Source organism: Drosophila serrata, unplaced genomic scaffold (assembly GCF_035046125.1).
Source record: "Drosophila serrata isolate PLE 108 unplaced genomic scaffold, ASM3504612v1 contig_359, whole genome shotgun sequence".
Taxonomy (NCBI): Eukaryota; Metazoa; Arthropoda; class Insecta; order Diptera; family Drosophilidae; genus Drosophila; species Drosophila serrata.
This window is the reverse complement of record NW_028257257.1, coordinates 701789-720125: the sequence shown is the minus strand read 5'-3', so window position 1 is coordinate 720125 and position 18337 is coordinate 701789. Positions and strand designations below refer to the sequence as shown.

The following is an 18337-nucleotide window of genomic DNA, read 5'->3' as shown; positions in this document are numbered from 1 at the left end:
AATATAGCTAGATTGGCATCACTGATAAGTGCGATGCATTTTTCTCCCAATAGTGCAATATAGCTAGATTGGCATTTCTGATAAGTGCGATGCGATTTTGTCCCAATAGTGCAATATAGCTAAATTGGCATCACTGATAAGTGCGATGCGTTTTTTTCCCAACTGTGCAATATAGCTAGATTGGCATCACTGATAAGTGCGATGCATTTTTCTCCCAATAGTGCAATATAGCTAGATTGGCATCACTGATAAGTGCGATGCGATTTTGTCCCAACTGTGCAATATAGCTAGATTGGCATCACTGATAAGTGCGATGCGTTTTTCCCCCAATTGTGCAATATAGCTAGATTGGCATCACTGATAAGTGCGATGCGTTTTTTTCCCAATAGTGCAATATAGCTAAATTGGCATCACTGATAAGTGCGATGCGTTTTTTTCCCAACTGTGCAATATAGCTAGATTGGCATCACTGATAAGTGCGATGCGATTTTGTCCCAACTGTGCAATATAGCTAGATTGGCATCACTGATAAGTGCGATGCGTTTTTCCCCAATTGTGCAATATAGCTAGATTGGCATCACTGATAAGTGCGATGCATTTTTCTCCCAACTGTGCAATATAGCTAGATTGGCATCACTGATAAGTGCGATGCGATTTTGTCCCAATTGTGCAACAGTGATGGCAATCTAGCTATATTGCACAGTTGGGAGAAAAACGCATCGCACTTATCAGTGATGCCAATCTAGCTATATTGCACAGTTGGGAAAAAAACGCATCGCACTTATCAGTGATGCCAATCTAGCTATATTGCACAATTGGGAGAAAAACGCATCGCACTTATCAGTGATGCCAATCTAGCTATATTGCACTATTGGGAGAAAAACGCATCGCACTTATCAGTGATGCCAATTTAGCTATATTGCACTATTGGGAGAAAAATGCATCGCACTTATCAGTGATGCCAATCTAGCTATATTGCACAGTTGGGACAAAATAGCATCGCACTTATCAGTGATGCCAATCTAGCTATATTGCACTATTGGGAGAAAAACGCATCGCACTTATCAGTGATGCCAATTTAGCTATATTGCACTAATGGGAGAAAAATGCATCGCACTTATCAGTGATGCCAATCTAGCTATATTGCACAGTTGGGACAAAATAGCATCGCACTTATCAGTGATGCCAATTTAGCTATATTGCACAGTTGGGACAAAATAGCATCGCACTTATCAGTGATGCCAATTTAGCTATATTGCACTATTGGGAGAAAAATGCATCGCACTTATCAGTGATGCCAATCTAGCTATTTTGCACAGTTGGGACAAAATCGCATCGCACTTATCAGTGATGCCAATCTAGCTATATTGCACAGTTGGGACAAAATCGTCTTTTTATTTATAAAGGCTGATGTGGATACATTGTTACCCAAATTTCTGACCGTATAAAAACGATTTTTTCTCTCTGCACGACTGTAAATATGCAATGCACATATCTATTTTATGCTGCCGTTTATTGTTTTCCCTTCCCAAAATATAACAACAACGGCTGTTGGCATGCGGGCTTTGGGCTTTTGCATGTTTAATGCATCTAATCAACATTAAGCCATGTTTTGGCAGAAAACACAGACCGCACTCGCCTAAAATTCCCCTGCTGCTCCGTCACTGTGCTCATCGCATTACCATTGTATTCGGGGGTCAACCGCTACTGCTACCACCCCGATCCCCACCAGAAAAAGATACAAAATTCAGTTGCAGATATATCTCTGTTGTGTTGCGTTGTTGCTGTCACATTTACATAATTTCATTTGTAACACACATGCCGACACCCCTTCCCACGCTTCCCCACGGAGTGTTACATGTGTTCGCCCGGCGGCAAATTATTACACGCTTTTATTAACAAAAATTATGCTCGACTGTTGATTTGCCGCGTCATCGGGAACGGTCAGTGGATGCTGCTCTTTCTACTCATGCTTCTCATGCTACTTCTCCTCTTGGACTTCGCATAAATATTCATCAGGTAATATCGGGGGCCTATAAATAGATGCACGCCGCAACCGCAGCTGAATGCTGGACTCAAGATGTGGTCACAGGATCACAGCAGCAACGACTGCAGAAGATAGAAATTAATTAAGTGCGGATTTTGTGCCTTCTATTTCTGTTTGCCTGGAAAGAAAGAATGCTTAATCAATTTAAATCAAGTTCGTAGAAAAGAATTAAAGAAGGCTACTTGAGACCTCAAATATCATATAAAATTATAAGTAAATATCAATTAAAATATGTAAATTCTTGTGTGTTCTTAGCGGCATAAAATGCCCAGAAAGTTGACGATTGCAAAAAGTCATATATATTCTGAATCGCTATTAAAATCCTAGTTAATTAGTAACAAAAACATGAGGACACAAAATTGGACAATTTTAGCCAATTTTTGAATATTTTAAAATTTACAAAAATCGGCCAAAAATTTACATTTCAAATGGAGTATGCAGTTTTGTTAACCTGCTAAAAACTAGCATGGGAACGCTTTCCGAATTGAAATTAAAGCCTTTTTGGCTGTTATGAGATTTTTACACTTTGATTTGTCCAAAAAAAATTCCTATAAAAATAAAGTTAATACCGAATAAAAATGGTTTTGCACCTTCATTCAGAAGTTTAAAACTAAGTGAAGGAGTCATTTCCGACGCTATAAATCACAGGCAGTTTTATTAACCTGGTAAAAATGAACATACAAAAGCTTTCCGAATTGAAATTAATGCCTTTTCGGCTTAATTATGAGATTTTTACACTTTGATTTGTCCAAAAAATATTCATATAAAAATATAGTTAATATCGATTAAAAATGGTACTGCACCTTCAGTCAGAAGCTTAAAACTAAGTGAAGGAGTCATTTCCGACCATATAAATCATATATATTCTTGATCAGCATCAACAGGGGAATATTTCAAGCTATATCCGGCTAAAAAATTTTTTTTTCAGAATTTCCCATTTTTCGAAAAATAGGAAAGGGGTTACATCATTAAAATTTACTAAAATCGGCAAAAAATTCACATTTTAAATGGAGTATGCAGTTTTGTTAACCTGCTAAAAACTAGCATGGGAACGCTTTCCGAATTGAAATTAAAGCCTTTTTGGCTTAGTTATGAGATTTTTACACTTTGATTTGTCCAAAAAATATTCATATAAAAATAAAGTTAATACCGAATAAAACTGGTTTTGCACCTTCATTCAGAAGTTTAAAACTAAGTGAAGGAGTCATTTCCGACGCTATAAATCACAGAAAGTTTTATTAACCTGGTAAAAATTAACATACAAAAGCTTTCCGAATTGAAATTAATGCCTTTTCGGCTTAGTTATGAGATTTTTACACTTTGATTTGTCCAAAAAATATTCATATAAAAATATAGTTAATATCGATTAAAAATGGTACTGCACCTTCAGTCAGAAGCTTAAAACTAAGTGAAGGAGTCATTTCCGACCCTATAAATCATATATATTCTTGATCAGCATCAACAGGGGAATATTTCAAGCTATATCCGGCTAAAAAAATTTTTTTTCAGAAATGTCCCATTTTTCGAAAAATAGGAAAGGGGTTACATCATTAAAATTTACTAAAATCGGCCAAAAATTCACATTTTAAATGGAGTATGCAGTTTTGTTAACCTGCTAAAAACTAGCATGGGAACGCTTTCCGAATTGAAATTAAAGCCTTTTTGGCTTAGTTATGAGATTTTTACACTTTGATTTGTCCAAAAAATATTCATATAAAAATATAGTTAATATCGATTAAAAATGGTACTGCACCTGCAGTCAGAAGCTTAAAACTAAGTGAAGGAGTCATTTCCGACCCTATAAATCATATATATTCTTGATCAGCATCAACAGGGGAATATTTCAAGCTATATCCGGCTAAAAAAATTTTTTTTCAGAAATGTCCCATTTTTCGAAAAATAGGAAAGGGGTTACATCATTAAAATTTACTAAAATCGGCCAAAAATTCACATTTCAAATGGAGTATGCTAAAAACTAGCACGGGAACGCTTTCCGAATTGAAATTAATGCCTTTTTGGCTTAGTTATGAGATTTTTACACTTTGATTTGTCCAAAAAATATTCATATAAAAATATAGTTAATATCGATTAAAAATGGTACTGCACCTTCAGTCAGAAGCTTAAAACTAAGTGAAGGAGTCATTTCCGACCCTATAAATCATATATATTCTTGATCAGCATCAACAGGGGAATATTTCAAGCTATATCCGGCTAAAAAAATTTTTTTTCAGAAATTTCCCATTTTTCGAAAAATAGGAAAGGGGTTACATCATTAAAATTTACTAAAATCGGCAAAAAATTCACATTTTAAATGGAGTATGCAGTTTTGTTAACCTGCTAAAAACTAGCACGGGAACGCTTTCCGAATTGAAATTAAAGCCTTTTTGGCTTAGTTATGAGATTTTTACACTTTGATTTGTCCAAAAAATATTCATATAAAAATATAGTTAATATCGATTAAAAATGGTACTGCACCTTCAGTCAGAAGCTGAAAACTAAGTGAAGGAGTCATTTCCGACCCTATAATTCACAGGCAGTTTTATTAACCTGGTAAAAATTAACATACAAACGCTCTCCGGAATGAAATTAATGCATTTTCGGCTTAGTTATGAGATTTTTACACTTTGATTTGTCCAAAAAATATTCATATAAAAATATAGTTAATATCGATTAAAAATGGTACTGCACCTGCAGTCAGAAGCTTAAAACTAAGTGAAGGAGTCATTTCCGACCCTATAAATCATATATATTCTTGATCAGCATCATTAAAATTTACTAAAATCGGCCAAAAATTCACATTTCAAATGGAGTATGCAGTTTTGTTTACCTGCTAAAAACTAGCACGGGAACGCTTTCCGAATTGAAATTAAAGCCTTTTTGGCTTAGTTATGAGATTTTTACACTTTGATTTGTCCAAAAAATATTCATATAAAAATATAGTTAATATCGATTAAAAATGGTACTGCACCTTCAGTCAGAAGCTTAAAACTAAGTGAAGGAGTCATTTCCGACCCTATAAATCATATATATTCTTGATCAGCATCAACAGGGGAATATTTCAAGCTATATCCGGCTAAAAAAATTTTTTTTCAGAAATGTCCCATTTTTCGAAAAATAGAAGGGGTTACATCATTAAAATTTACTAAAATCGGCAAAAAATTCGCATTTCAAATGGAGTATGCAGTTTTGTTAACCTGCTAAAAACTAGCACGGGAACGCTTTCCGAAATGAAATTGATGCATTTTTGGCTAAGTTATGAGATTTTTACATTTTGATTTGTCCAAAAAATATTCATATAAAAATATAGTTAATATCCCTTAAAAATGGTATTGCACCTTCAGTCAGAAGCTGAAAACTAAGTGAAGGAGTCATTTCCGACCCTATAAATCATATATATTCTTGATCAGCATCAACAGCCGAATCGTTCAAGCTATATCCGGCCAAAAAATTTTTTTTTAAGAAATTTCCCATTTTTCGAAAAAAAGGAAAGGGGTTACATCATTAAAATTTACGAAAATCGGCCAAAAATTCGCATTTTAAATGGAGTATGCAGCTTTGTTAACCTGCTAAAAACTAGCATGGGAACGCTTTCCGAATTGAAATTGATGCATTTTTGGCTAAGTTATGAGATTTTTACATTTTGATTTGTCCAAAAAATATTCATATAAAAATATAGTTAATATCCCTCAAATATGGTATTGCACCTTCAGTCAGAAGCTGAAAACTAAGTGAAGGAGTCATTTCCGACCCTATAATTCACAGGCAGTTTTATTAACCTGGTAAAAATGAACATACAAAAGCTTTCCGAATTGAAATTAATGCCTTTTCGGCTTAGTTATGAGATTTTTACACTTTGATTTGTCCAAAAAATATTCATATAAAAATATAGTTAATATCGATTAAAAATGGTACTGCACCTGCAGTCAGAAGCTTAAAACTAAGTGAAGGAGTCATTTCCGACCCTATAAATCATATATATTCTTGATCAGCATCATTAAAATTTACTAAAATCGGCCAAAAATTCACATTTCAAATGGAGTATGCAGTTTTGTTTACCTGCTAAAAACTAGCACGGGAACGCTTTCCGAATTGAAATTAAAGCCTTTTTGGCTTAGTTATGAGATTTTTACACTTTGATTTGTCCAAAAAATATTCATATAAAAATATAGTTAATATCGATTAAAAATGGTACTGCACCTTCAGTCAGAAGCTTAAAACTAAGTGAAGGAGTCATTTCCGACCCTATAAATCATATATATTCTTGATCAGCATCAACAGGGGAATATTTCAAGCTATATCCGGCTAAAAAAATTTTTTTTCAGAAATTTCCCATTTTTCGAAAAAAAGGAAAGGGAAATACATCATTAAAATTTACTAAAATCGGCAAAAAATTCACATTTCAAATGGAGTATGCAGTTTTGTTAACCTGCTAAAAACTAGCACGGGAACGCTTTCCGAATTGAAATTAATGCCTTTTTGGCTTAGTTATGAGATTTTTACACTTTGATTTGTCCAAAAAATATTCATATAAAAATAAAGTTAATACCGAATAAAACTGGTTTTGCACCTTCATTCAGAAGTTTAAAACTAAGTGAAGGAGTCATTTCCGACGCTATAAATCATAGGCAGTTTTATTAACCTGGTAAAAATGAACATACAAAAGCTTTCCGAATTGAAATTAATGCCTTTTTGGCTTAGTTATGAGATTTTTACACTTTGCTTTGTCCAAAAAATATTCATATAAAAATATAGTTAATATCGATTAAAAATGGTACTGCACCTTCAGTCAGAAGCTTAAAACTAAGTGAAGGAGTCATTTCCGACCCTATAAATCATATATATTCTTGATCAGCATCAACAGGGGAATATTTCAAGCTATATCCGGCTAAAAAAAATTTTTTTCAGAAATTTCCCATTTTTCGAAAAATAGGAAAGGGGTTACATCATTAAAATTTACTAAAATTGGCCAAAAATTCACATTTCAAATGGAGTATGCAGTTTTGTTAACCTGCTAAAAACTAGCATGGGAACGCTTTCCGAATTGAAATTAAAGCCTTTTTGGCTTAGTTATGAGATTTTTACACTTTGATTTGTCCAAAAAATATTCATATAAAAATATAGTTAATATCGATTAAAAATGGTACTGCACCTTCAGTCAGAAGCTTAAAACTAAGTGAAGGAGTCATTTCCGACCCTATAAATCATATATATTCTTGATCAGCATCAACAGGGGAATATTTCAAGCTATATCCGGCTAAGAAAATTTTTTTTCAGAAATGTCCCATTTTTCGAAAAATAGGAAAGGGGTTACATCATTAAAATTTACTAAAATCGGCAAAAAATTCACATTTCAAATGGAGTATGCAGTTTTGTTTACCTGCTAAAAACTAGCACGGGAACGCTTTCCGAATTGAAATTAAAGCCTTTTTGGCTTAGTTATGAGATTTTTACACTTTGATTTGTCCAAAAAATATTCATATAAAAATATAGTTAATATCGATTAAAAATGGTACTGCACCTTCAGTCAGAAGCTTAAAACTAAGTGAAGGAGTCATTTTCGACGCTATAAATCACAGGCAGTTTTATTAACCTGGTAAAAATGAACATACAAAAGCTTTCCGAATTGAAATTAAAGCCTTTTTGGCTTAGTTATGAGATTTTTACACTTTGATTTGTCCAAAAAATATTCATATAAAAATAAAGGTTAATACCGAATAAAACTGGTTTTGCACCTTCATTCAGAAGTTTAAAACTAAGTGAAGGAGTCATTTCCGACGCTGTAAATCATAGGCAGTTTTATTAACCTGGTAAAAATGAACATACAAAAGCTTTCCGAATTGAAATTAATGCCTTTTCGGCTTAGTTATGAGATTTTTATACCCTTGTAGGGTATTATAATTTCAGTCAGAAGTTTGCAACGCAGTGAAGGAGGCACCTCCGACTATATAAAGTATATATATTCTTGATCAGGATCAACAGCCGAGTCGATCTAGCCATGTCCGTCTGTCCGTCTGTCCGTCTGTCCTTCTGTCCGTCTGTCCGTCTGTCCGTCTGTCCGTCTGTCCGTCTGTCCGTCTGTCCGTTTCTACGCAAACTAGTCTCTCAGTTTTAAAGCTATCTGAATGAAACTTTGTAGTTAGCCTTCTATATACTCTCACTCGTATATATGTCGGAACGGGCCGGATCGGACGACTATATCATATAGCTGCCATAGGAATGATCGGAAAATTTTTACAAAAAAAATCTTAACTTTTTCAGTTTTAAATAGAATTGGATCAAATTTGACATATAGCCATTTTACTATACTCTACAATTTTGCATAAAATTTTATAAAAATTTGACTATTATATCATATAGCTCCCATAGGAACGATCGAGAAATTAATACAATTAAAAATTATAACTTTTTCGGTTTTCAACAGATTTAAAATTTGAGGTATAGCCATTTTATATTAGTCTTAAATTTTGTGTCAAATTTCATGAAAATCGGACGACTATATCATATAGGTGCCATACAAACGATCGATTGATGTAGAGGAAAAATGCAAATCAGTGAATGTAAAACTGCAAATATAATATGTATAGGTGAATGAAATGAAAGCAGGTATTACTTCATTGTTTTTTAACACAAATATATATCATTTATATTGTACGGATTCCTATTCATAGAAGTTCTATCTGCAAGGGTATATAAACTTCGGCGTGCCGAAGTTAGCTTCCTTTCTTGTTACACTTTGCTTTGTCCAAAAAATATTTTTGTTAGTTAATATCGATTAAAAATGGTACTGCACCTTCAGTCAGAAGCTTAAAGCTAAGTGAAGGAGTCATTTCCGACCCTATAAATCATATATATTCTTGATCAGCATCAACAGGGGAATATTTCAAGCTATATCCGGCAAAAAAAATTTTTTTTCAGAATTGTCCCATTTTTCGAAAAATAGGAAAGGGGTTACATCATTAAAATTTACTAAAATCGGCCAAAAATTCACATTTCAAATGGAGTATGCAGTTTTGTTTACCTGCTAAAAACTAGCACGGGAACGCTTTTTGAATTGAAATTAATGCCTTTTTGGCTTAGTTATGAGATTTTTACACTTTGATTTGTCCAAAAAATATTCATATAAAAATATAGTTAATATCGATTAAAAATGGTACTGCACCTTCAGTCAGAAGCTTAAAACTAAGTGAAGGAGTCATTTCCGACCCTATAAATCATATATATTCTTGATCAGCATCAACAGGGGAATATTTCAAGCTATATCCGGCTAAGAAAATTTTTTTTCAGAAATGTCCCATTTTTCGAAAAATAGGAAAGGGGTTACATCATTAAAATTTACTAAAATCGGCAAAAAATTCACATTTCAAATGGAGTATGCAGTTTTGTTAACCTGCTAAAAACTAGCACGGGAACGCTTTCCGAATTGAAATTAAAGCCTTTTTGGCTTAGTTATGAGATTTTTACACTTTGATTTGTCCAAAAAATATTCATATAAAAATAAAGGTTAATACCGAATAAAACTGGTTTTGCACCTTCATTCAGAAGTTTAAAACTAAGTGAAGGAGTCATTTCCGACGCTATAAATCATAGGCAGTTTTATTAACCTGGTAAAAATGAACATACAAAAGCTTTCCGAATTGAAATTAATGCCTTTTCGGCTTAGTTATGAGATTTTTACACTTTGCTTTGTCCAAAAAATATTCATATAAAAATATTGTTAATATCGATTAAAAATGGTACTGCACCTTCAGTCAGAAGCTTAAAACTAAGTGAAGGAGTCATTTCCGACCCTATAAATCATATATATTCTTGATCAGCATCAACAGGGGAATATTTCAAGCTATATCCGGCTAAGAAAATTTTTTTTCAGAAATGTCCCATTTTTCGAAAAATAGGAAAGGGGTTACATCATTAAAATTTACTAAAATCGGCCAAAAATTCACATTTCAAATGGAGTATGCAGTTTTGTTAACCTGCTAAAAACTAGCACGGGAACGCTTTCCGAATTGAAATTAAAGCCTTTTTGGCTTAGTTATGAGATTTTTACACTTTGATTTGTCCAAAAAATATTCATATAAAAATATAGTTAATATCGATTAAAAATGGTACTGCACCTTCAGTCAGAAGTTTAAAACTAAGTGAAGGAGTCATTTCCGACCCTATAAATCATATATATTCTTGATCAGCATCAACAGGGGAATATTTCAAGCTATATCCGGCTAAGAAAATTTTTTTTTCAGAAATGTCCCATTTTTCGAAAAATAGGAAAGGGGTTACATCATTAAAATTTACTAAAATCGGCCAAAAATTCACATTTCAAATGGAGTATGCAGTTTTGTTTACCTGCTAAAAACTAGCACGGGAACGCTTTCCGAATTGAAATTAAAGCCTTTTTGGCTTAGTTATGAGATTTTTACACTTTGATTTGTCCAAAAAATATTCATATAAAAATATAGTTAATATCGGTTAAAAATGGTACTGCACCTTCAGTCAGAAGCTTAAAACTAAGTGAAGGAGTCATTTCCGACCCTATAAATCATATATATTCTTGATCAGCATCAACAGGGGAATATTTCAAGCTATATCCGGCTAAAAAAAATTTTTTTCAGAAATGTCCCATTTTTCGAAAAATAGGAAAGGGGTTACATCATTAAAATTTACTAAAATCGGCCAAAAATTCACATTTCAAATGGAGTATGCAGTTTTGTTAACCTGCTAAAAACTAGCACGGGAACGCTTTCCGAATTGAAATTAAAGCCTTTTTGGCTTAGTTATGAGATTTTTACACTTTGATTTGTCCAAAAAATATTCATATAAAAATAAAGGTTAATACCGAATAAAACTGGTTTTGCACCTTCATTCAGAAGTTTAAAACTAAGTGAAGGAGTCATTTCCGACGCTATAAATCACAGGCAGTTTTATTAACCTGGTAAAAATGAACATACAAAAGCTTTCCGAATTGAAATTAAAGCCTTTTTGGCTTAGTTATGAGATTTTTACACTTTGATTTGTCCAAAAAATATTCATATAAAAATAAAGGTTAATATCGAATAAAAATGGTTTTGCACCTTCATTCAGAAGTTTAAAACTAAGTGAAGGAGTCATTTCCGACCCTATAAATCATATATATTCTTGATCAGCATCAACAGGGGAATATTTCAAGCTATATCCGGCTAAAAAATTTTTTTTTCAGAATTGTCCCATTTTTCGAAAAATAGGAAAGGGGTTACATCATTAAAATTTACTAAAATCGGCAAAAAATTCACATTTTAAATGGAGTATGCAGTTTTGTTAACCTGCTAAAAACTAGCACGGGAACGCTTTCCGAATTGAAATTAAAGCCTTTTTGGCTTAGTTATGAGATTTTTACACTTTGATTTGTCCAAAAAATATTCATATAAAAATAAAGGTTAATACCGAATAAAACTGGTTTTGCACCTTCATTCAGAAGTTTAAAACTAAGTGAAGGAGTCATTTCCGACGCTATAAATCACAGAAAGTTTTATTAACCTGGTAAAAATGAACATACAAAAGCTTTCCGAATTGAAATTAATGCCTTTTCGGCTTAGTTATGAGATTTTTACACTTTGATTTGTCCAAAAAATATTCATATAAAAATATAGTTAATATCGATTAAAAATGGTACTGCACCTTCAGTCAGAAGCTTAAAACTAAGTGAAGGAGTCATTTCCGACCCTATAAATCATATATATTCTTGATCAGCATCAACAGGGGAATATTTCAAGCTATATCCGGCCAAAAAAATTTTTTTTCAGAAATGTCCCATTTTTCGAAAAAAAGGAAAGGGGTTACATCATTAAAATTTACGAAAATCGGCCAAAAATTCGCATTTTAAATGGAGTATGCAGTTTTGTTAACCTGCTAAAAACTAGCACGGGAACGCTTTCCGAATTGAAATTAAAGCCTTTTTGGCTTAGTTATGAGATTTTTACACTTTGATTTGTCCAAAAAATATTCATATAAAAATATAGTTAATATCGATTAAAAATGGTACTGCACCTTCAGTCAGAAGCTTAAAACTAAGTGAAGGAGTCATTTCCGACCCTATAAATCATATATATTCTTGATCAGCATCAACAGGGGAATATTTCAAGCTATATCCGGCCAAGAAAATTTTTTTTCAGAAATGTCCCATTTTTCGAAAAATAGGAAAGGGGTTACATCATTAAAATTTACTAAAATCGGCCAAAAATTCACATTTTAAATGGAGTATGCTAAAAACTAGCACGGGAACGCTTTCCGAATTGAAATTAATGCCTTTTTGGCTTAGTTATGAGATTTTTACACTTTGATTTGTCCAAAAAATATTCATATAAAAATATAGTTAATATCCCTTAAAAATGGTATTGCACCTTCAGTCAGAAGCTGAAAACTAAGTGAAGGAGTCATTTCCGACCCTATAAATCATATATATTCTTGATCAGCATCAACAGCCGAATCGTTCAAGCTATATCCGGCCAAAAAAAATTTTTTAAAGAAATTTCCCATTTTTCGAAAAAAAGGAAAGGGGTTACATCATTAAAATTTACGAAAATCGGCCAAAAATTCGCATTTTAAATGGAGTATGCAGCTTTGTTAACCTGCTAAAAACTAGCATGGGAACGCTTTCCGAATTGAAATTGATGCATTTTTGGCTTAGTTATGAGATTTTTACATTTTGATTTGTCCAAAAAATATTCATATAAAAATATAGTTAATATCCCTTAAAAATGGTATTGCACCTTCAGTCAGAAGCTGAAAACTAAGTGAAGGAGTCATTTCCGACCCTATAATTCACAGGCAGTTTTATTAACCTGGTAAAAATTAACATACAAACGCTCTCCGGAATGAAATTAATGCATTTTTGGCTTAGTTATGATATTTTAACATTTTGATTTGTCCAAAAAATATTCATATAAAAATATAGTTAATATCCCTTAAAAATGGTACTGCACCTGCAGTCAGAAGCTTAAAACTAAGTGAAGGAGTCATTTCCGACCCTATAAATCATATATATTCTTGATCAGCATCATTTAAAATTTACTAAAATCGGCCAAAAATTCACATTTCAAATGGAGTATGCAGTTTTGTTTACCTGCTAAAAACTAGCACGGGAACGCTTTCCGAATTGAAATTAAAGCCTTTTTGGCTTAGTTATGAGATTTTTACACTTTGATTTGTCCAAAAAATATTCATATAAAAATATAGTTAATATCGATTAAAAATGGTACTGCACCTTCAGTCAGAAGCTTAAAACTAAGTGAAGGAGTCATTTCCGACCCTATAAATCACAGGCAGTTTTATTAACCTGGTAAAAATGAACATACAAAAGCTTTCCGAATTGAAATTAATGCCTTTTCGGCTTAGTTATGAGATTTTTACACTTTGATTTGTCCAAAAAATATTCATATAAAAATATAGTTAATATCGATTAAAAATGGTACTGCACCTGCAGTCAGAAGCTTAAAACTAAGTGAAGGAGTCATTTCCGACCCTATAAATCATATATATTCTTGATCAGCATCATTAAAATTTACTAAAATCGGCCAAAAATTCACATTTTAAATGGAGTATGCAGTTTTGTTTACCTGCTAAAAACTAGCACGGGAACGCTTTCCGAATTGAAATTAAAGCCTTTTTGGCTTAGTTATGAGATTTTTACACTTTGATTTGTCCAAAAAATATTCATATAAAAATATAGTTAATATCCCTCAAATATGGTATTGCACCTTCAGTCAGAAGCTGAAAACTAAGTGAAGGAGTCATTTCCGACCCTATAATTCACAGGCAGTTTTATTAACCTGGTAAAAATTAACATACAAACGCTCTCCGGAATGAAATTAATGCATTTTTGGCTTAGTTATGAGATTTTTACACTTTGATTTGTCCAAAAAATATTCATATAAAAATATAGTTAATATCGATTAAAAATGGTACCGCACCTTCAGTCAGAAGCTTAAAACTAAGTGAAGGAGTCATTTCCGACCCTATAAATCATATATATTCTTGATCAGCATCAACAGGGGAATATTTCAAGCTATATCCGGCTAAAAAAATTTTTTTTCAGAAATGTCCCATTTTTCGAAAAATAGGAAAGGGAAATACATCATTAAAATTTACTAAAATCGGCAAAAAATTCACATTTCAAATGGAGTATGCAGTTTTGTTAACCTGCTAAAAACTAGCACGGGAACGCTTTCCGAATTGAAATTAATGCCTTTTTGGCTTAGTTATGAGATTTTTACACTTTGATTTGTCCAAAAAATATTCATATAAAAATATAGTTAATATCGATTAAAAATGGTACTGCACCTTCAGTCAGAAGCTTAAAACTAAGTGAAGGAGTCATTTCCGACCCTATAAATCATATATATTCTTGATCAGCATCAACAGGGGAATATTTCAAGCTATATCCGGCTAAAAAAATTTTTTTTCAGAAATGTCCCATTTTTCGAAAAATAGGAAAGGGGTTACATCATTAAAATTTACTAAAATCGGCCAAAAAATTCACATTTCAAATGGAGTATGCAGTTTTGTTAACCTGCTAAAAACTAGCACGGGAACGCTTTCCGAATTGAAATTAAAGCCTTTTTGGCTTAGTTATGAGATTTTTACACTTTGATTTGTCCAAAAAATATTCATATAAAAATAAAGTTAATACCGAATAAAACTGGTTTTGCACCTTCATTCAGAAGTTTAAAACTAAGTGAAGGAGTCATTTCCGACGCTATAAATCATAGGCAGTTTTATTAACCTGGTAAAAATGAACATACAAAAGCTTTCCGAATTGAAATTAATGCCTTTTCGGCTTAGTTATGAGATTTTTACACTTTGCTTTGTCCAAAAAATATTCATATAAAAATATAGTTAATATCGATTAAAAATGGTACTGCACCTTCAGTCAGAAGCTTAAAACTAAGTGAAGGAGTCATTTCCGACCCTATAAATCATATATATTCTTGATCAGCATCAACAGGGGAATATTTCAAGCTATATCCGGCTAAAAAAAATTTTTTTCAGAAATGTCCCATTTTTCGAAAAATAGGAAAGGGGTTACATCATTAAAATTTACTAAAATTGGCCAAAAATTCACATTTCAAATGGAGTATGCAGTTTTGTTAACCTGCTAAAAACTAGCATGGGAACGCTTTCCGAATTGAAATTAAAGCCTTTTTGGCTTAGTTATGAGATTTTTACACTTTGATTTGTCCAAAAAATATTCATATAAAAATATAGTTAATATCGATTAAAAATGGTACTGCACCTTCAGTCAGAAGCTTAAAACTAAGTGAAGGAGTCATTTCCGACCCTATAAATCATATATATTCTTGATCAGCATCAACAGGGGAATATTTCAAGCTATATCCGGCTAAGAAAATTTTTTTTCAGAAATGTCCCATTTTTCGAAAAATAGGAAAGGGGTTACATCATTAAAATTTACTAAAATCGGCCAAAAATTCACATTTCAAATGGAGTATGCTAAAAACTAGCACGGGAACGCTTTCCGAATTGAAATTAAAGCCTTTTTGGCTTAGTTATGAGATTTTTACACTTTGATTTGTCCAAAAAATATTCATATAAAAATATAGTTAATATCGATTAAAAATGGTACTGCACCTTCAGTCAGAAGCTTAAAACTAAGTGAAGGAGTCATTTCCGACCCTATAAATCATATATATTCTTGATCAGCATCAACAGGGGAATATTTCAAGCTATATCCGGCTAAGAAAATTTTTTTTCAGAAATGTCCCATTTTTCGAAAAATAGGAAAGGGGTTACATCATTAAAATTTACTAAAATCGGCAAAAAATTCACATTTCAAATGGAGTATGCAGTTTTGTTTACCTGCTAAAAACTAGCACGGGAACGCTTTCCGAATTGAAATTAAAGCCTTTTTGGCTTAGTTATGAGATTTTTACACTTTGATTTGTCCAAAAAATATTCATATAAAAATATAGTTAATATCGATTAAAAATGGTACTGCACCTTCAGTCAGAAGCTTAAAACTAAGTGAAGGAGTCATTTTCGACGCTATAAATCACAGGCAGTTTTATTAACCTGGTAAAAATGAACATACAAAAGCTTTCCGAATTGAAATTAAAGCCTTTTTGGCTTAGTTATGAGATTTTTACACTTTGATTTGTCCAAAAAATATTCATATAAAAATAAAGGTTAATACCGAATAAAACTGGTTTTGCACCTTCATTCAGAAGTTTAAAACTAAGTGAAGGAGTCATTTCCGACGCTGTAAATCATAGGCAGTTTTATTAACCTGGTAAAAATGAACATACAAAAGCTTTCCGAATTGAAATTAATGCCTTTTCGGCTTAGTTATGAGATTTTTATACCCTTGTAGGGTATTATAATTTCAGTCAGAAGTTTGCAACGCAGTGAAGGAGGCACCTCCGACTATATAAAGTATATATATTCTTGATCAGGATCAACAGCCGAGTCGATCTAGCCATGTCCGTCTGTCCGTCTGTCCGTCTGTCCTTCTGTCCGTCTGTCCGTCTGTCCGTCTGTCCGTCTGTCCGTTTCTACGCAAACTAGTCTCTCAGTTTTAAAGCTATCTGAATGAAACTTTGTAGTTAGCCTTCTATATACTCTCACTCGTATATATGTCGGAACGGGCCGGATCGGACGACTATATCATATAGCTGCCATAGGAATGATCGGAAAATTTTTACAAAAAAAATCTTAACTTTTTCAGTTTTAAATAGAATTGGATCAAATTTGACATATAGCCATTTTACTATACTCTACAATTTTGCATAAAATTTTATAAAAATTTGACTATTATATCATATAGCTCCCATAGGAACGATCGAGAAATTAATACAATTAAAAATTATAACTTTTTCGGTTTTCAACAGATTTAAAATTTGAGGTATAGCCATTTTATATTAGTCTTAAATTTTGTGTCAAATTTCATGAAAATCGGACGACTATATCATATAGGTGCCATACAAACGATCGATTGATGTAGAGGAAAAATGCAAATCAGTGAATGTAAAACTGCAAATATAATATGTATAGGTGAATGAAATGAAAGCAGGTATTACTTCATTGTTTTTTAACACAAATATATATCATTTATATTGTACGGATTCCTATTCATAGAAGTTCTATCTGCAAGGGTATATAAACTTCGGCGTGCCGAAGTTAGCTTCCTTTCTTGTTACACTTTGCTTTGTCCAAAAAATATTTTTGTTAGTTAATATCGATTAAAAATGGTACTGCACCTTCAGTCAGAAGCTTAAAGCTAAGTGAAGGAGTCATTTCCGACCCTATAAATCATATATATTCTTGATCAGCATCAACAGGGGAATATTTCAAGCTATATCCGGCAAAAAAAATTTTTTTTCAGAATTGTCCCATTTTTCGAAAAATAGGAAAGGGGTTACATCATTAAAATTTACTAAAATCGGCCAAAAATTCACATTTTAAATGGAGTATGCAGTTTTGTTTACCTGCTAAAAACTAGCACGGGAACGCTTTTTGAATTGAAATTAATGCCTTTTTGGCTTAGTTATGAGATTTTTACACTTTGATTTGTCCAAAAAATATTCATATAAAAATATAGTTAATATCGATTAAAAATGGTACTGCACCTTCAGTCAGAAGCTTAAAACTAAGTGAAGGAGTCATTTCCGACCCTATAAATCATATATATTCTTGATCAGCATCAACAGCCGAATCGTTCAAGCTATATCCGGCCAAAAAATTTTTTTTTCAGAAATTTCCCATTTTTCGAAAAATAGGAAAGGGGTTACATCATTAAAATTTACTAAAATCGGCAAAAAATTCACATTTCAAATGGAGTATGCAGTTTTGTTAACCTGCTAAAAACTAGCACGGGAACGCTTTCCGAATTGAAATTAAAGCCTTTTTGGCTAAGTTATGAGATTTTTACACTTTGATTTGTCCAAAAAATATTCATATAAAAATAAAGGTTAATACCCATAAATACTGGTATTGCACCTTCAGTCAGAAGCTGAAAACTAAGTGAAGGAGTCATTTCCGACCCTATAATTCACAGGCAGTTTTATTAACCTGGTAAAAATTAACATACAAACGCTCTCCGGAATGAAATTAATGCATTTTTGGCTTAGTTATGATATTTTTACATTTTGATTTGTCCAAAAAATATTCATATAAAAATATAGTTAATATCGATTAAAAATGGTACTGCACCTTCAGTCAGAAGCTTAAAACTAAGTGAAGGAGTCATTTCCGACCCTATAAATCATATATATTCTTGATCAGCATCAACAGCCGAATCGTTCAAGCTAT

General features: G+C 32.4%; 1 long non-coding RNA gene across 2 annotated transcripts in view; it reads right to left on the bottom strand.

Moving 5' to 3' along the window:
• LOC110184786 (uncharacterized) overlaps positions 1-18337 on the bottom strand; it is a 99509-nt gene that overhangs the window by 722 nt on the left and 80450 nt on the right. The window contains exon 4 of one of the 2 annotated variants that reach the window (XR_015272964.1): positions 1747-2165. The exons of the other annotated variant lie outside the window; for it this stretch is intronic. This is a non-coding gene — a long non-coding RNA (uncharacterized LOC110184786). Of the gene's footprint in view, positions 1-1746; positions 2166-18337 lie in introns of those variants that run through there. 2 annotated transcript variants of the gene reach the window in all.